The sequence below is a fragment of the Hyla sarda genome, chromosome 5 (genome assembly GCF_029499605.1).
Source record: "Hyla sarda isolate aHylSar1 chromosome 5, aHylSar1.hap1, whole genome shotgun sequence".
NCBI classification, from domain to species: domain Eukaryota; kingdom Metazoa; phylum Chordata; class Amphibia; order Anura; family Hylidae; genus Hyla; species Hyla sarda.
The window spans coordinates 342,885,558-342,910,171 of NC_079193.1; the positions used below are offsets into that span (position 1 = coordinate 342,885,558).

Consider the following 24,614-nt stretch of genomic DNA (forward strand, 5'->3'; position numbering starts at 1 on the left):
TAATTTACAATGCACTATGCAACAAAATTGCAACTTAAGGGGATCTTCCATGTGACTATCTCACATATGTCTAGAAAGGGGCGTATCTGCACTTGTATTTATAGTGCTAATATGTTTGGAGATATGTCTCCTCAGTTCTTGATATGTCTTCCCGATGTAAATTTTGGGGCAAGGGCATTTTGCTACATATATGACTCCAGTAGTCCGACAGTTTATGTAATCATTAATTTTGTATATTTGATTATCCACAGGATTCATGAATTCCTTCATGCTTGGCAAGTATTTACAAAATCCATATCCCCCACACTGATGTGAACCTTTAACTGATGACTGCAGCCGTGTAGTTTGAGGGGTTTCTTGATACAGACTGCTCCCTATCTGTTCTCTGATGTTTCGTCCGCGCCGGTAAGTTATTGATGGATTCGATGTAATTACTTTCTTAAGATCCTCATCTGCTGTTAGAATCGTTCAAAATCTCCTTAGCATTCCCTGTATTTTAGAAATGCTCTGGTCAAATGTACCAATACAAGACTTCGCCTTCTCATCCTCCACCGTGTCCTCGGCCTCCACTGAACTTACAAATCTCAGTTTCCCTTCATCGTACCATGTGTGTAGGGCACGGCAGTGTCACGCTGTTCTTCACATGGTTTGCCTTGGCGAACGGAGTCACACAGGGGAGGAACTTCTAAAATTCATTTGTCAAGAAATCCTAGTATGGCTTACTCCACGAAATCTGGAAATGGGAACCATGGTGACCGACAACGGGAAGAACATTGTGTCCGCGCTGCGACAAGGAAGTGTGAAACATGCGCCCTGCATGGCACATGTGTTCAATCTGGTTGTCAAGCACTTCCTGAAGTCTTCACCCCATTTGCAAGACATCCTAACAATAGGAAGGAAACTGTGCATGCACTTCAGCCACTCGTACACCGCCAAGCACACCTTTCTTGAGCTACAGCGTCAGAACGGTATCCCACAACATAGTCTTATTTGTGACGTTGCCACACGTTGGAATTCCACCCTCCATATGTTGGACGGACTACACGAACAAAGAAAAGCCATCACTGATTTCTTGATGATCCAAGCAGATAGGGGTACTCCCCTGTGTAACTTAAATGTGAACCAGTGGCAGCTCATACGTGACACCTGCCGTTTGCTGAGGCCCTTTGAGGAAGCCACATTATTTGTATGTCGCCTGGATTACGGGATGAAGCCCTGGTGTGTACTCCAGCCAACTCCAGGCTGTGTCATTCAGGCAATATATGGTTTACTGATGCCGCTGCTGTGCCTGGGTCTGAGAATAAAAATGTTGTTATGGTAGGTAGCACCAGCTATCCAAAATCTTCAGTATAAATTTCTAAATTTATCTTTTAATCTTAGGGATTGTGAAGGCCTAGTGCCTACTCATGCTGCTGGCCACTTCGGGCTTTGCCATTCCTCCACTATATGGTCTCCTCATGCTGCCAACACCTCCATGCTGTGTCATTCAGCCACTATATTGTCTCCTCATGCTGCCAACACCTCCAAGCTGTGTCATTCAGCCACTATATGGTCTCCCCATGCTGCCAACACCTCCACACTGTGTCATTCAGCCACTATATGGTCTCCTCTAGTGTTGTTCGCGAATATCGCATATTCGCAAATTTGTGAATATTCGCGGAATATTCACGAATATAGCACTATATATTCGTAATTATGAATATTTTTTTTCACAGTACACATCACAGTGATCATCCCTCTCTGCTTCCAGCTTGTGTGGTGTAAAGAAGGCTCTAATACTACTGTGTGACACTGGCGGGCGAATTTTCGCATATGCGAATTTTCGCTTGTGATAATTTTCGCATATGCTAGTTTTCGCATATGTGCATTTTCGCACATGCGAAAATAAAATGTGAATATTACGAATATGCAAATTTAGCGAATAAATGACGAATATTCATCCATATATTCACGAAATATCGCGAATTTGAATATGGCCTATGCTGCTCAACACTAGTCTCCTCATGCTGCCAACACCTCCATACTGTGTCATTCAGCCACTATATGGTGTCCTCAAGCTTCAGCCTCATCCAAGCTGTGTCCTCCAGCCACTATATGGTCTCCTCCGGCTGCCAACACCTTCACGCTGTGTCATTCAGCCACTATATGGACTCCTCATGCTGCCAACAACTCCATTCTGTGTCATTCAGCCACTATATGGTCTCCTCATGCTGCCAACACCTCCACATTGTGTCATTCAGCCACTATATGGTGTCCTCATGCTTCAGCCTCATCCAGGCTGTGTCATTCAGCCACTATATGGTCTCCTCATGCTGCCAACATCTCCATGCTGTGTCATTCAGCCACTATATGGTGTTCTCATGCTGCCAACACCTCCACGCTGTGTCATTCAGCCACTATATGGTCTCCTCATGCTGCCAACACCTCCATACTGTGTAATTCAGTCACTATATGGTCTCCTCATACTGCCAACACCTCCACACTGTGTCATTCAGCCACTATATGGTAGTGTTAAGCGGCATATGCCATATTCGAATTCGCGTCATATATTCTCAAAATTTGCATTTTCGTAATATTCGCGTTTTATTTTCGCATATGCAAAAATTTGCATATACGAAAATTAGCATATAAAAATTAGCACATACGAAAATTTGCATATGCGAAAATGCGCACGCCAGTCTCACACAGTAGTATTAGAGCCTTCTTTACACCACACAAGCTGGAAGCAGAGAGGGATGATCACAGTGATGTGTACTGTAAAAAATAAAAAAAAATAAAAAAAAACGAATATTCGTAATTACGAATATATAGTGCTATATTCGCAAATATTTGCGAATTCGCAAATATGCGATATTCGCGAATAAAATTTGCATTGCGAATATTCGCGAGCAACACTGCTATATGGTGTCCTCATGCTTCAGCCTCATCCAAGCTGTGTCATTCAGCCACTATATGGTGTCCTCATGCTTTAGCCTCATCCAAGCTGTGTCATTCAGCCACTATATGGTGTCCTCATACTGCCAACACCTCCACACTGTGTCATTCAGCCACTATATCGTCTCCTAATGCTGCCAACACCTCCATGCTGTGTCATTCAGCCACTATATGGAGTCCTCATGCTGCCAACACCTCCATGCTGTGTCATTCAGCCACTATATGGTCTCCTCATGCTGACAACAACTCCATGCTGTGTAATTCAGCCACTATATGGTCTCCTCATGCTGCCAACACCTCCACACTGTGTCATTCAGCCACTATATGGTGTCCTCATGCTGCCAACACCTCGACGCTGTGCCATTCAGCCACTATATGGTGTCCTCATGCTGCCAACATGTCCACACTGTGTCATTCAGCCACTATATGGTGTCCTCAAGCTTCAGCCTCATCCAAGCTGTTTCATTCAGCCACTATATGGTCTCCTCCTGCTGCCAACACCTTCACGCTGTGTCATTCAGCCACTATATGGACTCCTCATGCTGCCAACAACTCCATGCTGTGTCATTCAGTCACTATATGGTCTCCTCATGCTGCCAACACCTTCACACTGTGTCATTCAGCCACTATATGGTCTTCTCATGCTGCCAACAACTCCATGCTATGTCATTCAGCCACTATATGGTCTCCTCATGCTTCAGCCTCATCCAAGCTGTGTCATTCAGCCACTATATGGTGTCCTCATGCTTCAGCCTCATCCAAGCTGTGTCATTCAGCCACTATATGGTGTCCTCATGCTTCAGCCTCATCCAAGCTGTGTCATTCAGTCACTATATGGTCTCCTCATACTGCCAACACCTCCACACTGTGTCATTCAGCCACTATATGGTCTCCTCATGCTCCCAACACCTCCATGCTGTGTCATTCAGCCACTATATGGTGTCCTCAAGCTTCAGCCTCATCCAAGCTGTGTCATTCAGCCACTATATAGTCTCCTCCTGCTGCCAACACCTTCACGCTGTGTCATTCAGCCACTATATGGTCTCCTCATGCTGACAACAACTCCATGCTGTGTAATTCAGACACGATATGGTCTCCTCATGCTGCGAACACCTCCACACTGTGTCATTCAGCCACTATAGGGTGTCCTCATGCTGCCAACACCTCCACGCTATGTCATTCAGTCACTATATGGTCTCCTGACACTGATGCCACCACCAGGCTCTGTCATTGTGCCGCTCTGCAACAGTGATTCTAAAAGACATGCCGGTAATCTGCATGCTATTCTGAATAACAGTATTATTTCACTACCCCAGCACACTCCATATGCGTTTTAGAACACAGCAAAGTGTTCTATACCCCTATTGAGGCTCTCTGTAGGCTAGAAATAGCCTTTATTAATATAGGTTCACTGCAAATAAGTTTGGATCGAAACAAACTTTTTGGGAAAATTCGGCGAATTGGCCGAACCGAATATTTGAAAAGTTCGCTCATTTCTAGTGGTAAAACCTCACAGTCATCTAACAATTTTTTTTTTTTTTTATACAATCCAGCTGTATTGAACCCTGAACATGATAGGAGACAATCTAATCAGAAAGCATTATTTCTAATAGCTGAACAATTCACCTTCTATAAATATCCCTAGAAACAGTCAGACCTGCTGAAATTGTAACATTTCTCAGCACAATAGACTCATTTGTATATAGAGACGCTGAACATTTTACATTTCAAGTGAAATATAAACTGAAGGTATTCAATTCCTTCTTTTTCTTATTGTGCATTAAATTAAAAACAATATATATGTTTTAGAATCTATCTATCTATCTAAACTTCACTGAAGAGCAGCACAACCAAAACTGAGGCTATATATATATATATATATATATATATATATATATATATATATATATACAAAATAGGTAGCAGCACACACAAGGTAGGTGAAAAATGGGACAAAATTTATTGCATCATAGCAGTGTAGAGAACAACATTTCTGCGGCCTCTCGCCGGGCTTGAAAATGGCGGCGAGAGGCCGCAGAAACATTGTTCTCTACACTGGTATGATGCAATAAATTTTGCCACGTTTTTCACCTACCTTGTGTGTGCTTCTGCCTATTTTGGATCTATCTATCTATCTATCTATCTATCATCTATCTATCTCATATCTATCTATCTATCTAGATAATCCCAAACAGAACAGCACAACTACAAATTTAAAAATGTAGAAAAATAAATGAAGAGGTGCTCGCAGAGGTCAGAGTCTAGGTGAAGGACTCCTTCAGTATATAACATCCAATGATTCCACAGCACACAGGAGTTTATCCAAAAAAAAAGAGAAGGTGATTTATTCCATTCCCAGTGTTACAAAATAAGTGCTACGTTTCAGCAGCCTCACGCCGCCATTTTCAAGCATGTTCAAGTGACTTATGGGGAGGGTATATATAGCCCCTCCCATTAATCAGTGTCTTTACATAATTATAGATAATTTAACATCATAAAGTGCATATAAGGTATAATTTTCAAGTAAACACATTATAAAGTGCATCAGTGTACAGTCTCACATAAAAGATAAGTGCAAATTCAAAAACATTACAAAAATAAAGTGCCAGTGCATGTAATACCTTATAAACTAATCCACCTGTGTTTCATAAAAACAATAATAGCGATAATCGGTGGAGGGGGGCGTTGCACATACCATTGTAAACACAGTACATCGCATCTCCATGCTTGTCCTCCATATTGGCGTGGATCCTCTCTGGTGCGCAGCCGCGCACCGGATAAGCCGGAAGTTGTAGCTCCCATTTTCATCCAATAGTGTAGAAGCTTCACCGTAGTCACGGAAACTCTTCAGTAGTGATTTGCGCATGCGCGCCCACCTCCTTTGCTCCCCAAGTCGCCATCTTAGATATGGGCAAGTTGCATAAAGTCCGTGCATATAAAAGATTAACCCATAACCCTGTCGGCGGTGCGTGAGCAGACACATCCAGAGACCATGGAGCCATCAGCACCACGGTCCCTGGAAAAAGCGGAACGAAGCACCGCACCAACCACATAGTCGGCGCGATGCTCCTCCCACTCAGTTGGCTACCCCGCACCGCCGCTCACAGTGTAGGGTATAGGGTGTCAAATCATTCATGCATAATATGGGACCTGTTGGAAGCCATAGGTGATAAGTATAGATACTCAGAGTATTCCAATGATATATACTATTTGGACGGGCATTATTAATGAGGATCTTGACTCTAAAGTAAATGGTTATGTGCAAACGCCTCCCCATTCCACATTTCTAGAAAAATAAAAGAGAAAAAAAGCGTTTAGAATATGTTACTGTCAAATGAACATCCTACTCGGATCACCGCAAACCCATTACCTTGAGGACCACTGCGGGGGTGCCCCAATCCAAATAATCCCACCATGTAGACTTAATCTCCTGATTTCACATCATCATAATAGTCTAAAATCTAAATAATGTCTCAGAAAAATACCATAAAATTGTGTAATTAATAATATCAATGTGATAAAATAATATGAATAAATCTTAAATATTAATCTAACTTATCTGGTATTATAAAATAAATTACAAATATTAGATATATTAGATTGACATACCAGGGGTTACTTTAAAATCTACATTTAGCCCTCTAGGTTTTAATGCGCCCAGTCTACAGATCCATTGCAGTTCACGTTTTTTTAAAAGTAAACTTCTATTACCACCTCTTTTTGGCACTGGGATATGGTCAATAATCATAAACTTTAGGTCTCTTTCTTTGTGGTTAGCCTCTGTGAAGTGCTTTGAGACTGGTAAATCCAGTCTCTTCTTCCGTATGGTGTAACGGTGCTGGTTCAGTCTAGTTTTGAAATCTAGACTGGTTTCTCCTACATAAAGCATCTCACACGGGCACCACAAGACATAGATGACAAAACTGGAATTACAGTTAAGATAAAATCTAATGTCATATTCTTTTTTTGTGTGTGGATGGACAAATCTTTCCCCTTTGCACATGTAGTTACAACTCACACACATACAGCATGGATAACATCCTTTTCTCTTGACCGTTAAATATTTTTGTGTATCATTTTTCGGAATGGTGCGGTCGTGGTCATGGACCGAAAACAGTACTTAGAAGAGGCCATGCGACAATTAAATGACAATACGGTATACCAACCATTGCCTAGGGATCCTAGGAATGAAATTGAAACTCAAATTAGGGGGGTAGTAGACAAAGGATTCAATGAAGGATTGATTGATGAAAAATTGAAGTCATATTTAATAGTGGACTTTCCTGTAACACCTATTATGTATTTTCTACCGAAAATTCACATAAATCGTGAAAAACCGCCGGGACGTCCAATAGTATCAGGACGCAACTCTATTACTTCACACATTTCTATTTTTCTTGATAAGGTACTAAGAACGTATGTGATGGCAACCAAATCCTACATTAAAGATACCTCTGACTTTTTATTCAAGATCCGTGATTTGAAGATTCCGGAGAACACAATAATGGCAACACTGGACGTGGTGAGTCTCTATACTTCAATAAAACATGTAAATGGTATAAGGGCTGTGAAACAAGTATTGATGAAATCTAATTTCAGTGAGAGCAAGATTGAATTTTTAGTTTCTCTACTGAAGATCGTGTTGGAATGCAATTACTTTTTGTTTGATGATGTCTACTATCTTCAATGCAACGGCACCGCGATGGGTAGCAACGTGGCACCAAATTACGCAAACCTGTATATGGCGGGGTTGGAGGAGGACGTCGTCTATGGATCCCACCACTTCAGTCATGTACTGGGGTGGTGGAGGTTCATTGACGACGTCTTCCTCCTGTGGACAGGTTCTGCAGACCAATTATGTGAGTTCCACTTTTTTTTAAACAACATCACGGATGGCATCAGTTTCACACTAACGTACTCAGATGAAAAGGTGAATTTTTTGGATGTGACATTAATGATAAGAAATGAGACTATCTCAACTGATATATATTGCAAGCCTACAGACTGTAATAATTTACTGCGCTTTGACAGCTGCCACCCCAAGGCGATGATAATATCATTACCGTACAGCCAAATGTTGAGAGTGGATAGAATAGTGGATTCAGATGATAAGAGGGAGAGAGCTTTGGAGAGAATGGCTGCCAGTTTTTGTGAAAGAGGCTATCCAAAAATATTGGTGGAAAAACAAAAAATGGCAATCATAAAGAAAAATCTGAAGAAAAATGACAAGAAAAATGTAAAATGTATACCATTTGTAACAACCTATGGCGAATGCTCCAACTTGGTGGCTAAAAGTATACATAGACATTGGCATGTTATTAAGGACTGTCATAAACAAGTACCTGATTTTGAACATTCTCCCCTCATGTCATACCGCAGATGCTCTAATCTGAAGGACAAGCTGGTAAAAACCGATGTAGCTATTCCGAAAAATGATACACAAAAATATTTAACGGTCAAGAGAAAAGGATGTTATCCATGCTGTATGTGTGTGAGTTGTAACTACATGTGCAAAGGGGAAAGATTTGTCCATCCACACACAAAAAAAGAATATGACATTAGATTTTATCTTAACTGTAATTCCAGTTTTGTCATCTATGTCTTGTGGTGCCCGTGTGAGATGCTTTATGTAGGAGAAACCAGTCTAGATTTCAAAACTAGACTGAACCAGCACCGTTACTGTTACGCCGAGCGCTCCGGGTCCCCGTTCCTCCCCGGAGCGCTCGCCTCATCCTCGTTGCTGCAGCGCCCCGGTCAGATCTCCTGACCGGGTGCACTGCGGTACCGCCTCCAGCCGGGATGCGATTCGCGATGCGGGTGGCGCCCGCTCGCGATGCGCACCCCGGTCCCCGTACCTGACTCGCTCTCCGTCGGTCCTGTCCCGGCGCGCGCGGCCCCGCTCCCTAGGGCGCGCGCGCGCCGGGTCTCTGCGATTTAAAGGGCCAGTGCACCTATGATGGTGCCTGGTCCAATCTTCCTAATTACCTTGATTAGTTTCCACCTGTGCACTCCCTACTTATACCTCACTTCCCCTGCACTCCCTTGCCGGATCTTGTTGCCCTTGTGCCTAGTGAAAGCGTTCCCTTGTTTGTTCCTAGCCGTGTTCCTGATCTCCTGCCGTTGCCCCTGACTACGATCCTTGCTGCCTGCCCCGACCTTCTGCTACGTCCGACCTTGCTTCTGTCTACTCCCTTGTACCGCGCCTATCTTCAGCAGTCAGAGAGGTTGAGCCGTTGCTAGTGGATACGACCTGGTCACTACCGCCGCAGCAAGACCATCCCGCTTTGCGGCGGGCTCTGGTGAAAACCAGTAGTGACTTAGAACCGGTCCACTAGCACGGTCCTCGCCAATCCCTCTCTGGCACAGAGGATCCACCTCCTACCAGCCGGGATCGTGACAGTAGATCCGGCCATGGATCCCGCTGAAGTTCCTCTGCCAGTTGTCGCCGACCTCACCACGGTGATTGCCCAGCAAGCCCAACAGATTGCCCAGCAAGCCCAACGGATTGCCCAGCGAAATCACCAGCTGGCATACTTGACCACCGTGACACTGCAACTTCAGTCACAGATACAGCAGCTGCTGCCACAGACACAGCAGCTACAACAACCATCTCCTCCGCCGGCTCCTGCAACTCCTCCGCAGCAACCGGCCGCTCCTAACCCCTGCTTGTCCCTGCCGGACAAATTTGATGAGGACTCTGGACTCTGCCGTGGTCTCCTTTCTGGAAAGGCCTTGTCTGGGGCCACACCACTCTGGGACCGCAATGATCCTGCCACAGCCACAGTCCAGTCCTTCTTCGCTGAGGCCCGTGGTGTCTTCGAGGAGCCTGCCCGAGCTTCTTCTGCCGAGACTGCCCTGCTGAACCTGGCCCAGGGTGTTTCTTCCGTTGGCGAATACGCCATTCAGTTCCGTGCTCTTGCTTCCGAGTTGTCCTGGAATAGTGAGGCTCTCTGCGCGACCTTTAAAAAAGGCCTATCCAGCAACATTAAAGATGTTCTGGCCGCACGAGAAACTCCTGCTAACCTGCATGAACTCATTCATCTTGCCACTCGCATTGACATGCGTTTTTCCGGATGGCGTCTGGAGCTCCACCTGGATATGGACTTTGTTCGCACAAGGCGTTTTTTCTCCCCGGCTCCTCTCTCCTCTGGTCCTCTGCAAACCGTTCCTGTGCCTCCCGCCGTGGAGGCTATGCAAGTTGACCGGTCTCGCTTGACACCTCAAGAGAGGTCACGACGCCGCATGGAGAATCTTTGCCTGTACTATGCCAGTACCGAACACTTCCTGAAGGATTGTCCTATCCGTCCTCCCCGCCTGGAAAGACGTACGCTGACTCCGCACAAAGGTGACACAGTTCTTGATGTCAACTCTGCTTCTCCACGCCTTACTGTGCCTGTGCGGATATCTGCCTCTGCCTTCTCCTTCTCTACTATGGCCTTCTTGGATTCCGGATCTGCAGGAAATTTTTTTTTGGCCTCTCTTATCAACAGGTTCAACGTCCCTGTGACCAGTCTCGCCAGACCCCTCTACAGCAATTGTGTTAACAATGAAAGTTTGGACTGTGCCGTGCGTTACCGCACGGAACCCCTCCTAATGTGCATCGGACCTCTTCACGAAAGAGTTGAGTTTTTGTTCCTCAGGTTCTTTGGACCCAAGAAGAGGGGGAGACCCAAGGGGGGGGGTACTGTTACGCCGAGCGCTCCGGGTCCCCGTTCCTCCCCGGAGCGCTCGCCTCATCCTCGTTGCTGCAGCGCCCCGGTCAGATCTCCTGACCGGGTGCACTGCGGTACCGCCTCCAGCCGGGATGCGATTCGCGATGCGGGTGGCGCCCGCTCGCGATGCGCACCCCGGTCCCCGTACCTGACTCGCTCTCCGTCGGTCCTGTCCCGGCGCGCGCGGCCCCGCTCCCTAGGGCGCGCGCGCGCCGGGTCTCTGCGATTTAAAGGGCCAGTGCACCTATGATGGTGCCTGGTCCAATCTTCCTAATTACCTTGATTAGTTTCCACCTGTGCACTCCCTACTTATACCTCACTTCCCCTGCACTCCCTTGCCGGATCTTGTTGCCCTTGTGCCTAGTGAAAGCGTTCCCTTGTTTGTTCCTAGCCGTGTTCCTGATCTCCTGCCGTTGCCCCTGACTACGATCCTTGCTGCCTGCCCCGACCTTCTGCTACGTCCGACCTTGCTTCTGTCTACTCCCTTGTACCGCGCCTATCTTCAGCAGTCAGAGAGGTTGAGCCGTTGCTAGTGGATACGACCTGGTCACTACCGCCGCAGCAAGACCATCCCGCTTTGCGGCGGGCTCTGGTGAAAACCAGTAGTGACTTAGAACCGGTCCACTAGCACGGTCCTCGCCAATCCCTCTCTGGCACAGAGGATCCACCTCCTACCAGCCGGGATCGTGACAGTTACACCATACGGAAGAAGAGACTGGATTTACCAGTCTCAAAGCACTTCACAGAGGCTAACCACAAAGAAAGAGACCTAAAGTTTATGATTATTGACCATATCCCAGTGCCAAAAAGAGGTGGTAATAGAAGTTTACTTTTAAAAAAACGTGAACTGCAATGGATCTGTAGACTGGGCGCATTAAAACCTAGAGGGCTAAATGTAGATTTTAAAGTAACCCCTGGTATGTCAATCTAATATATCTAATATTTGTAATTTATTTTATAATACCAGATAAGTTAGATTAATATTTAAGATTTATTCATATTATTTTATCACATTGATATTATTAATTACACAATTTTATGGTATTTTTCTGAGACATTATTTAGATTTTAGACTATTATGATGATGTGAAATCAGGAGATTAAGTCTACATGGTGGGATTATTTGGATTGGGGCACCCCCGCAGTGGTCCTCAAGGTAATGGGTTTGCGGTGATCCGAGTAGGATGTTCATTTGACAGTAACATATTCTAAACGCTTTTTTTCTCTTTTATTTTTCTAGAAATGTGGAATGGGGAGGCGTTTGCACATAACCATTTACTTTAGAGTCAAGATCCTCATTAATAATGCCCGTCCAAATAGTATATATCATTGGAATACTCTGAGTATCTATACTTATCACCTATGGCTTCCAACAGGTCCCATATTATGCATGAATGATTTGACACCCTATACCCTACACTGTGAGCGGCGGTGCGGGGTAGCCAACTGAGTGGGAGGAGCATCGCGCCGACTATGTGGTTGGTGCGGTGCTTCGTTCCGCTTTTTCCAGGGACCGTGGTGCTGATGGCTCCATGGTCTCTGGATGTGTCTGCTCACGCACCGCCGACAGGGTTATGGGTTAATCTTTTATATGCACGGACTTTATGCAACTTGCCCATATCTAAGATGGCGACTTGGGGAGCAAAGGAGGTGGGCGCGCATGCGCAAATCACTACTGAATAGTTTCCGTGACTACGGTGAAGCTTCTACACTATTGGATGAAAATGGGAGCTACAACTTCCGGCTTATCCGGTGCGCGGCTGCGCACCAGAGAGGATCCACGCCAATATGGAGGACAAGCATGGAGATGCGATGTACTGTGTTTACAATGATATGTGCAACGCCCCCCTCCACCGATTATCGCTATTATTGTTTTTATGAAACACAGGTGGATTAGTTTATAAGGTATTACATGCACTGGCACTTTATTTTTGTAATGTTTTTGAATTTGCACTTATCTTTTATGTGAGACTGTACACTGATGCACTTTATAATGTGTTTACTTGAAAATTATACCTTATATGCACTTTATGATGTTAAATTATGTATAATTATGTAAAGACACTGATTAATGGGAGGGGCTATATATACCCTTCCCATAAGTCACTTGAACATGCTTGAAAATGGCGGCGTGAGGCTGCTGAAACGTAGCACTTATTTTGTAACACTGGGAATGGAATAAATCACCTTCTCTTTTTTTTTTTTGGATAAACTCCTGTGTGCTGTGGAATCATTTGATGTTATCTATCTATCTATCAATCTCATATATATCTATCTATCCCATATCTATCTATCTCATATCTACCTATCTGTCGTGTGACATCACAAGGGGCGTGGCTATGATATCACAACCCCCGCAGCCTGCACCCAGGGTTTGGAACAAAATGTTCAGAACGCTAGGGCAGTGGAATACCCCTTTAAGTATGCAGCATAGTGCCCCCACACTAGGTAGGCAGCATAAATCCCAGTTCCTGAACACTAGGAAGGCAGCATAGTTCCCCCACATTAGGTTGGCAGTATGTTCCCCCACATTAGGTAGTAGTCCCCCCCCCATTAGGTTGGCAGTATAGTTCCCCCCACATTAGGTTGTAGTTCCCCCACATTAGGTTGGCAGTATAGTTCCCCCACACTAAGTTATAGTTCCCCCACATTAGGTTGGCAGTATGTTCACCCACATTAGGTTGTAGTCCCCCCCCACCCGTTAGGTTGACAGTATAGTTCCCCCACATTAGGTTGTAGTCCCCCCCCCCCATTAGGTTGGCAGTACAGTTCCCCCACATTAGGTTGTAGTTTCTCCCCCCCCCCCCAAATTAGGTTGGCAGTATAGTTCTCCCACATTAGGTTGTAGTTCCACCCCCCCCATTAGGTTGGCAGTATAGTTCCCCCACATTTAAGTTGACAGTATAGTTCCCCCACATTAGCTTGTAGTTCCCCCACATTAGGCTGACAGTATAGTTGTGATGGCCGTGGTGTAGCACGCTGCAGAAAATAATTTCCAGTATAATAATCAAATATGCCAATTGTCACAGAACGGGAAAGCGCTAAAGAAGTTTTTACCATTTAAAACTACAATTCCCAGTATGACCTAAGTAGTGGTAAGGTTATGCTGGGAGTTGTTGTTTCACCCATGAAAACTGCAAAACTTATAAGTGATTACAGCTCTGATGGGACATAGTGGGGCGAATACACAATGATATCAGTGACTACAGGTGACAGCTTCGATGGTACATACCGCTGTGACTTTGTCAGCTAAATCTTCTCTCTGCAGAAAATGACACCCAGATGGCTCCTTCATTTGTCAGCGGATTCTAATCCTCTATATGAAAACAATGATTATTATAATACTGCTAAACACCGTATCCTCTGAATACCCCACACTGCACCCTCTAAATATAATACTACCACACACTGTACCCTCTGAATATAATACTACCACACACTGTGCTCTCTGAATATAATACTACCACACACTGTGCTCTCTGAATATAATACTATCACACACTGTACCCTCTGAATATAATACTACCACACACTGTGCGCTCTGAATATAATACTGTTACGCCGTGCGCTCCGGGTCCCCGCTCCTCCCCGTAGCGCTCACAGCGTTCTCTTATTCACAGCGCCCTGGTCAGACCTGCCGACCCGGTGCGCTGCGATAATGTTCCCAGCCGGGATGCGATTCGCGATGCGGGGAGCGCCCGCTCGCGATGCGCATCTCGATTCCCTTACCAGACCCGTTCCCCGTCTGTGCTGTCCCGGCGCGCGTGGCCCCGCTCCTTAGGGCGCACGCGCCGGGTCTTTGCGATTTAAAGTGCCGGTGCGCCACTGAATGGCGCATCAGGTTTTCATCAGTACCTTCACCTGTGCACTTCCCTACTTATACCTCACTTCCCCTGCACTCCCTCGCCGGATCTTGTTGCCATTGTGCCAGTGAAAGCGTTTCCTTGTGTGTTCCTAGCCTGTGTTCCAGACCTCCTGCCGTTGCCCCTGACTACGATCCTTGCTGCCTGCCCTGACCTTCTGCTACGTCCGACCTTGCTCTTGTCTACTCCCTTGTACCGCGCTTATCTCAGCAGTCAGAGAGGTTGAGCCGTTGCCGGTGGATACGACCTGGTTGCTACCGCCGCTGCAAGACCATCCCGCTTTGTGGCGGGCTCTGGTGAATACCAGTAGCAACTTAGAACCGGTCCACCGACACGGTCCACGCCCATCCCTCTCTGGCACAGAGGATCCACCTCCAGCCAAGCCGAATCGTAACAAATATTACCACACACTGCGCTCTCTGAATATAATACTACCACACACTGCGCTTTCTGAGTATAAAACTACCACACACTGCACTCTCTGAATATAATACTTTCACACCTGCTACTGCACCTCATTACCTCCCACTCCATATATAGGTATCCTTAGAACGTGTAATCATTGTATGACTAAGGCCAGCACCTGGCCGAAACGCGTCACTTCCAACCTGTTACCTGTTGCTTCTGGCGTGATGTAAAATAAAGCTATACTGATTTGATTTGCACCTGAGCTGGAGTTTTTTCCATATTCCTTACTGTCTGCGAGTGCAAGTCCGCACTCTCTCCGTGCTCGATATCCGGACCAGGGGTGAGCTGGCTTCCTTTCTACATTTGACTTCCACACACTGTACCATCTGAATATATCCTTGCCGTGCAGTGCACCCTCTGAATACAATACTGTAATGTATTGTGGCCCATAAAAATCGTACCACCCCTGAAATTCCTTTACAATATACACCATACCTCTAAAATGCAAAACACTCTGTGCCTTCACATATAGTAATAGTGCCCCAACCTGTGCCCCCACATATATAATAATTATGACCCTTCCTGCACCCTCCACATAATAATGTCTGCCCTGTTCCCCCACATAATAAAAATGCCCTCTGTCCTGTGCCCCTAACACATAATGCCCCCTATGCTGTGCCATTCACATATAATGCCCTCTGTCCTGTGCCCCTCACATATAAAGCCCCCTGTGCTGTGCCACTCACATATAATGCCCCCTGTGCTATGCCCCTTACATATAATGCCCCCTGTGCTGTGCCCCTTACATATAATGCCCCCTGTGCTGTGCCCCTTACATATAATGCCCCCTTTGCTGTGCCCCTTACATATAATGCCCCAATTATGCTCCCCTAACATTTAATGCCCCCTGTGCTGTGTACCTCAAAAAATGCTCTCATCATGTGCCCCTTACATATAATGCCCCTGTAATGCTCCCCTAACATTTCATTCCCCGTGCTGTGTCCCTCATATAATGCTCTCATCATGTGCCCCTCACATATACTGCCCCCTGTCCTGTGCCCCTAACATATAATGCCCCCTGTGACATGCCCCTCACATATAATGCCCCCTGTCCTGCCCCACAGGGGGCATCATATGTGAGAGGCACATGACAGGAGCATTATATTTGAAGGGCACATGATGAGGATGGGGGCATTATATGTGAGGGGCACAGCACAGGGGGCATTATATGTGAGTGGTACATGACAGGGAACCCCTTGTTATGTGCTCTTCACATATAATGCCCCCCTGTCATGGGGACCTCAGTTTAAATGTTTCCTCCTGTGCTCCCTACGTTTTTACATTGCTCCCTGACCCCAATGCCATACAGTTAAAACAAACTTACTTATGTTCCACCGCCAAACAGCTCTCTTCTTCTTCTCTTCACAGCGCAGTGTGCCGACAGGTCAGCAGCGAGCCGCGGTGACGGGATCTTCAGGCGCCGGCGCGATAATATGATGTCATAGCGCCGGCCTGCCGTTGATAGGCGACTCGTGAGAAAGGTAAGCAAATGAGTGAATGGTGGAGCGGTCAGCTCCTGCTCCACCATGCTAGAAATCGAGAGGGAGGCAGAAATCTCAGGGAAGGGGGGGGGGGCAATTGCCTCGTTGCTCCCCCCTTGCTCCCCACCCGTCCCAAGAACGATAGGGAGGAATAAAGATTGTCCACAAACTTGTAATAATTGTAATAAACTTGAAATAACTTTTACTGCATATTTTATGCAGGATGAATAACAAACAGTCTTTACAGGAGGATCGGGACTTAGGCTCCTCAACGGTTGGCTGGGACTTTGGAGTAAATAAGCTTAGATTTTTGCTGTATGCCGTACCACTGAATTTAGGGGTATGTTTAGGTTCAGTAGTCACGTAGAATTGGTGTTACGCCTAGCGCTCCGGGTCCCCGCTCCTCCCCGGAGCGCTCACGGCGTCTTTCTCCCTGCAGCTCCCCGGTCAGTCCCGCTGACCGGGAGCGCTGCTCTGTCATGGCCGTTGGGGATGCGATTCGCACAGCGGGACGCGCCCGCTCGCGAATCGCATCCCAGGTCACATACCCGTTCCCGTCCCCTGCTGTCATGTGCTGGCGCGCGCGGCTCCGCTCTCTAGGGCGCGCGCGCGCCAGCTCCCTGAGACTTAAAGGGCCAGTGCACCAATGATTGGTGCCTGGCCCAATTAGCTTAATTGGCTCCCACCTGGTCCCTGACTATATCTAACCTCCTCCCTTGCACTTCCTTGCCGGATCTTGTTGCCATTGTGCCAGTGAAAGCGTTCCTTGTGTGTTCCTAGCCTGTGTTCCAGACCTTCTGCCGTTGCCCCTGACTACGATCCTTGCTGCCTGCCCCGACCTTCTGCTACGTCCGACCTTGCTTCTGCCTACTCCCTTGTACCGCGCCTATCTTCAGCAGCCAGAGAGGTGAGCCGTTGCTAGTGGATACGACCTGGTCACTACCGCCGCAGCAAGACCATCCCGCTTTGCGGCGGGCTCTGGTGAAAACCAGTAGTGGCTTAGAACCGGTCCACTAGCACGGTCCACGCCAATCCCTCTCTGGCACAGAGGATCCACTACCTGCCAGCCGGCATCGTGACAGTAGATCCAGCCATGGATCCCGCTGAAGTTCCTCTGCCAGTTGTCGCTGACCTCCCTACGCTGGTCGCCCAGCAAGCTCGTCAGATCGCCCAGCAGTCGCAACAGATAGCGCAACAAGATCACCAGCTGTCGTACTTGACCACCATGACACAGCAACTCCAGTCACAACTACAGCAAGTACAGTCGCAGCTACAGCAGCAACAACCATCTCCTCCGCCAGCTCCAGCACCCCTTCCGCGGCGAGTGGCCGCTCCTAGCCTCCGCCTGTCCTTGCCGGACAAATTTAATGGGGACTCTAAGTTTTGCCGTGGCTTTCTTTCGCAATGTTCCTTGCACTTAGAGATGATGTCGGATCAGTTTCCTACTGAAAGGTCTAAGGTGGCTTTCGTAGTCAGCCTTCTGTCTGGAAAAGCCCTGTCATGGGCCACACCGCTCTGGGACCGCGATGACCCCGTCACTGCCTCTGTACACTCCTTCTTCTCGGAAATTCGAAGTGTCTTTGAGGAACCTGCCCGAGCCTCTTCTGCTGAGACTGCCCTGCTGAACCTGGTCCAGGGTAATTCCTCCGTTGGCGAGTACGCCATACAATTCCGTACTCTTGCTTCTGAACTATCCTGGAATAATGAGGCTCTCTGCGCGACCTTTAAAAAAGGCCTATCCAGCAACATTAAAGATGTTCTGGCCGCACGAGAGACTCCTGCTAACCTGCATGAACTCATTCATCTAGCCACTCGCATTGACATGCGTTTTTCTGAGAGGCATCAAGAGCTCCGCCAGGAAAAAGACTTAGATCTCTGGACACCTCTCCCACAGTCTCCACTGCAATCTGCGCCTAGGCCTCCCGCCGAGGAGGCCATGCAAGTGGATCGGTCTCGCCTGACCCTGGAGGAGAGGAATCGCCGTAAGGAAGAGAATCTTTGTCTGTACTGTGCCAGTACTGAACATTTTTTGGTGGATTGCCCAATCCGTCCTCCACGTCTGGGAAACGCACGCTCGCACTCAGCTCTCGTGGGTGTGGCGTCTCTTGATGCCAAGTCGGCTTCTCCACGTCTCACGGTACCTGTTCGGATTTCCACTTCAGCCAGCTCTCCCCTCTCAGCCGTGGCCTGCCTGGACTCTGGAGCTTCTGGGAATTTTATTCGGGAGTCCTTTGTGAATAAATTCCGCATTCCGGTGACCCGTCTTGTCAAGCCACTCCACATTTCTGCGGTCAACGGAGCCAGGTTGGATTGCACCGTGCGTTACCGCACGGAGCCCCTCCTAATGTGCATCGGACCTCATCACGAGGAGATTGTATTTTTTGTCCTTCCTAATTGCTCTTCTGAAGTTCTCCTTGGACTACCCTGGCTTCAACACCATTCCCCAACCCTGGATTGGTCCACTGGGGAGATCAAGAGTTGGGGTCCCTCTTGTTCCAAGGACTGCCTTCAACCGGTTTCCAGTACTCCCTGCCGTGACCCTGTGGTTCCTCCTGTATCCGGTCCCCCTAAGGTCATTAAGGACTCTGCCTGCCACAGGAAATGCCCCTCCCCCCCTCCCAGTTCCATCAGGCAAGCTTCTGTGCCCCCTCATGGCCCTCGTCCTGGTGTCACACTGCCCCGTGCCAGGTCTCGCCCTCTGCCCTCTCTCCCCATTCCTACTCCTGCGGTTCTGCCTGCCGTTGAGGAATCCCTCCATCCTTTCCCGGTGTCCTCATCCCAGGGGAGGCAGTTACCCGATAAAGAGAAGGGGAGACCTAAGGGGGGGGGTACTGTTACGCCTAGCGCTCCGGGTCCCCGCTCCTCCCCGGAGCGCTCACGGCGTCTTTCTCCCTGCAGCTCCCCGGTCAGTCCCGCTGACCGGGAGCGCTGCTCTGTCATGGCCGTTGGGGATGCGATTCGCACAGCGGGACGCGCCCGCTCGCGAATCGCATCCCAGGTCACATACCCGTTCCCGTCCCCTGCTGTCATGTGCTGGCGCGCGCGGCTCCGCTCTCTAGGGCGCGCGCGCGCCAGCTCCCTGAGACTTAAAGGGCCAGTGCACCAATGATTGGTGCCTGGCCCAATTAGCTTAATTGGCTCCCACCTGGTCCCTGACTATATCTAACCTCCTCCCTTGCACTTCCTTGCTGGATCTTGTTGCCATTGTGCCAGTGAAAGCGTTCCTTGTGTGTTCCTAGCCTGTGTTCCAGACCTTCTGCCGTTGCCCCTGACTACGATCCTTGCTGCCTGCCCCGACCTTCTGCTACGTCCGACCTTGCTTCTGCCTACTCCCTTGTACCGCGCCTATCTTCAGCAGCCAGAGAGGTGAGCCGTTGCTAGTGGATACGACCTGGTCACTACCGCCGCAGCAAGACCATCCCGCTTTGCGGCGGGCTCTGGTGAAAACCAGTAGTGGCTTAGAACCGGTCCACTAGCACGGTCCACGCCAATCCCTCTCTGGCACAGAGGATCCACTACCTGCCAGCCGGCATCGTGACAATTGGTAGGATGGAGTTAGATTAACTCGCAATTTATAATGCGCTGAAGTGGAAGGCTTCAGGCCTAGCTTGTCTTGTAGCTGTGATCCCAGATCTGCTCAGTTTGGTAGTATGGAACTAAGAGAGAGATTAAGTGGATACAGTGCCCTTATATACAGAAGGGGCAAGATCAAAGCTTATTGCTCCCCAAAGGTGTCAGTCCTAAACCAAGGCCTTATGGTTACATCACATGACCTAATCACATGACCCAAAGGTCCTTAAATCTTAGCATAACACAATTATTAGTGATCACATGACCTAAGGTCCTGTACATTAAATACACTGTACTAAAATATATTAAATATATACATTTTTAATGACATTAGGAGGCGACTAGGGGTTAACCCGCCAAGAGAGCCCTAACAGCATGAAGGAACTCTGACTATGGGGACTTACGACAAAGGTACTGGACCGAGTCCAGTACCGGGACACCACACAACTATCTATCATATTTATCTACAGTGGGGATCAAAAGTTTGGGCACCCCAGGTAAACATTTGTATTAATGTGCATAAAGAAGCCAAGGAAAGATGAAAAAATCTCCAAAAGGCATCAAATTACAGATTAGATATTCTTATAATATGTCAACAAAAGTTAGATTTTATTTCCATCATTTACACTTTCAAAATAACAGAAAAGAAAAAAATGGCATCTGCAAAAGTTTGGGCACCCTGCAGAGTTATATCTTGTACTGCCCCCTTTGGCAAGTATCACAGCTTGTAAATGCTTTTTGTAGCCAGCTAAGAGTCTTTCAATTCTTGTTTGAGGTATCTTTGCCCATTCTTCTTTACAAAAGTCGTCCAGTTCTTTGAGATTTCTGGGATGTCTGTCACGCACTACTCTTTTAAGGTCTATCCATAGATTTTCAATTATGTTGCGGTCAGGAGATTGTGAAGGCCATGGCAAAACCTTCAGTTTACACCTCTTGATGTAATCCCCCGTGGATTCCCCGTCATCGGTCCGCAGAACTTTTTTCCAAAATGCATCAGGCTTGTCTATATGTTCATTTGCAAAGTTCAAATGCTGATTTTTGTGGTGAGGACATAGAAGAGGTTTTCTTCTGATGACTCTTCCATGAAGACCATATTTGTACAAGTATCTCTTTATAGTGGAATAGTTTATCACAACTCCAGTGTCTGCCAAATCTTTCTGGAGGGATTGTACAGTCAAACGTGGGTTTTGAATTGTTTTTCTCATAATCCTGCGAGCTGTTCTGTCTGATATTTTTCTTGGTTTTCCAGATCTTGCTTTAACTTCCACTGTTCCTGATGACTTCCATTTCTCAATTACATTACAAACAGAGGATATTGACATCCGGAAACGTCATCCTCTCACGTAAACAAAACAAGTCATGTGACTCCCGTAGGTAAGTCCTGACCTCGATCATTAGTAAATATAGGAAGAAGACCCCAAAACCTAACATAACAAATAATCTATAATGAACATAGCTAAATATGATGACACAAATATCTAAATGATGGTGGTGTGAGACTACCAAAACATTGCACTTTTTTTGTATTTCTTGCTGAGGATGGAATAAACACCAGTTTTTGAACTGAACAGTTTTGTGTGCTGCGGGCCTTTCTCCTTTATCTATCTATCTATCTATCTCATTTCTATCTCATATCTATCTATCTATCTATCTGGGGTGATGGGTATGGAAGGGCAGATGTTATTAACCCTTTGTGATCGTGATGCCAGAGCATGGTTTACCTATTTGCCAATCCGAGGTATAGCCGATTATTTCTGGGCCAGGCACGTGGCAAATAATCACTCAGACGCAAGGTTACAGAACAATGGCTCTTTACTGAGGCAGACAAGCTGTTACAGTCTATACAGCTCAGTTCAGCACCAAGGAGCCAAGGAGATGCAGCTTGAACTTAGGGAAGCTTATCGGCTTGTTGGGACTTGTAGTTGTAATTGACCTGACTGAGGCAGTCACGCTTTAATTAAGTGATTGGCAAACTTGACTATCTTGACTGGACTTGGACTTCTGTATTTTCCCCACTGGTTTAGTTCATACCTTGCAGCTTTCACTTTCACTACAGATGAAGGGGTTAACTTTCAGTAGAAGTGTGGTTGCAGGACTAGGCCTAAGGCCTACTTCTGGATCACACAGACTCCACAGCTCTTCACTTTACTGTACCTCAGCAGAACTGCACTGGTCTAACTAGCTGAACCCTGAGTTTAGAGAGATCCCATCTCTCTTTCTATCTCTCTCTCTCTCTATCTCTCTCTCTCTCTCGCTCCTGACCATGCACCAATTGGGATCCCTTGCCCCTCCTCCATCCTTTTAACCCACTTTTAGCCCCACCCTTACATGTGACTAGCCCCCCTTAGCTTAACCCATGCAATAAATGCTTCCTTGACTAGTTTATATTATATCTGCTATGATCCCCACCAACCACCACCACCCAAAACTTTCCTCCCCCACACCTTCAATTGCCCCCTTCCCAATAACAACTGAGACAAGGTGTTGGTGGAAATTGGCCACAGCAGCCCAATTTTATGGACAACATATCAAAACATTGTAATAATAATAATTTGTATTAAGGCACCTTCTTACGAACAAAGGGCCTGCTACCGACTACTGGCCATAGATCACCTGACCCAGGAACACCAATTATGCAGCCCAAAACCCTCCCTGGGGCCCCATGCCCCAGAGACCTCATCGTCAGGCTGGGAACCAGTCTGAGTCCACCTCTACATTCCGATCCAAAATCACCATGTTGTCCACTGATGCCTCCAGATCCCACTCCTGACCTCGCCACAAGAGCCAGAAGTGACCCACTTACTTCTGGCAGTTCCTCCACAATACCACTGCTCTCTCGACAATCTCCCGCAATTTGCTAACCACTTTGTTCACCTTAATACGCGCCTTATTCAAAGCCAGCACAGAGCTTGCCTCCACTTCCTCCTAGTCACGATCTCCAACCACATGACAATTAACCCGGGAAAGGAGGACCACAGACGCCGCAGGTCAAGTTTAATACCCATTATAAAGTCACGGGACTGCCGACACCCTAAATCATTCCTCCTCAAGTGAACCATAAGCACATCCAGGGGCCTATCCATCCTGACAAAAAAATGAACCCATCCCAACAACAACGCATTTCTCCTTTTCCCAGCCAATGGACATGCACCTCAGAGCGTTGAAAACCCAACTGACGGCCAGCCGGGCGCACCTCCGCTCACACCCCACCCCGAGTGACATAAGATTGGCCGACGATCCACACCAATCTTGGGCCAGCATCTGCAAAGACAAGAAAAATAAAACAATACAGGCAAAAATGACAGGCAAAAATGACAAACAGGGACACCACTCACAACAAATGAGGATGAATATAAACCCTAAATCGCTCCGACTGCCTCAGTTGCCGTATCCATGTCATCATTCATCGACCCCCCCGCCGGATATGAGAGGTGGTGAATCAGGCGAAACTTATTGGGCTCCTTCTTGGGAACCAACCCCAAAGGAGAGACCCACAACCCCAGCAACAGCAGAAAATCAAACGGCCCAGCCATCCTGCCCAAAAGACACCTCTTTGAGCAATTTTTCCTCCACCACCGCGAGCTGAGCCAATTCCGACACCAAATTTCGTACAACACAACCCCCCCCCCCGGAAGGCACCACCCCTGAACACTGAATTTGAATCCCCTCTGATAAAACCAAGCTGCAACACCTCCACCGCCGCCCTATTTGGGTACAGGACGAGGAAAGGCTCCTTCCTTTCCACCCGAACCGGCATCACCCCTCTTCTGGTCAACTGCTCCCGTCCTACCCTGGTCAACTGCTCCCACCCGTGCCTGCCACCCCCCGCGCACCAAGAGCACTCATGTTTGAAACAACACTCCGCTCCAAACTTGCAGCTCCCTTCATTAAACTGCCAGCATACCCCAAGTCCTGCTGACCGCCCCCCTCCACTACTTTTATCCCCCGCTGTGCCCGGGCTGTAAAACTATACATAATAAACTTTCACTTACCTGCCTACGATCCCCCGTTGTTCCGATATCGCCGCCCGTGCTCCGGTCCCTGTCAGCTTCCTCTTCCTGCGGGTCGGTGACTTCACTCTGCGCTCATCCTATCAGCGGCCGCGACGGGACATTGCTGCGGCCGCTCATAGGCTGAGCGCAGAGTGAAGTCACTGCCCCGCAGGAAGTGGAAGAGACCGGGACCGGAGAACGGGACGGCGATATCGGAACAACGGGGGATCGTATATATAGTTTTACAGCCCGGGCAAAGCGGGGGTTAAACGTTTTAGCTTAGAGAACTCCTTTAAATAATGTCTGATTTTATATTCAACTGCTGTCCCTGGATGTATAAATGTGTTCCCTTTGTGCATGAGTGGACAATTTATACAGGATCTGCACGGAAATGATCCAGGATTCATAGAGGTGATAAAGCTCTGTCTGGGTCCTGGAGTGGACACGTCGGCTCTCACCAGACAATCCTTTAAGTTACCGATCTTCGGTATGACAGCCTTTCGCTGTCCGGGCATGCAAGGAGTTGTAGTTTTGCAATAGCTGGAGACACACTGCTTGGAACATACTGCTATAGCTCCTATTTATCTATCTATC

General features: G+C 47.4%; 1 long non-coding RNA gene across 1 annotated transcript; it reads left to right on the top strand.

The window, feature by feature from the left end:
• The first annotated feature begins 258 nt into the window (after positions 1-258).
• LOC130274348 (uncharacterized) lies at positions 259-21,391 on the top strand. The gene is made up of 3 exons (XR_008844336.1): positions 259-405; positions 16,346-16,458; positions 21,278-21,391. It is a non-coding gene; the product is annotated as an uncharacterized LOC130274348 (long non-coding RNA).
• The last annotated feature ends 3,223 nt before the right edge of the window (positions 21,392-24,614 follow it).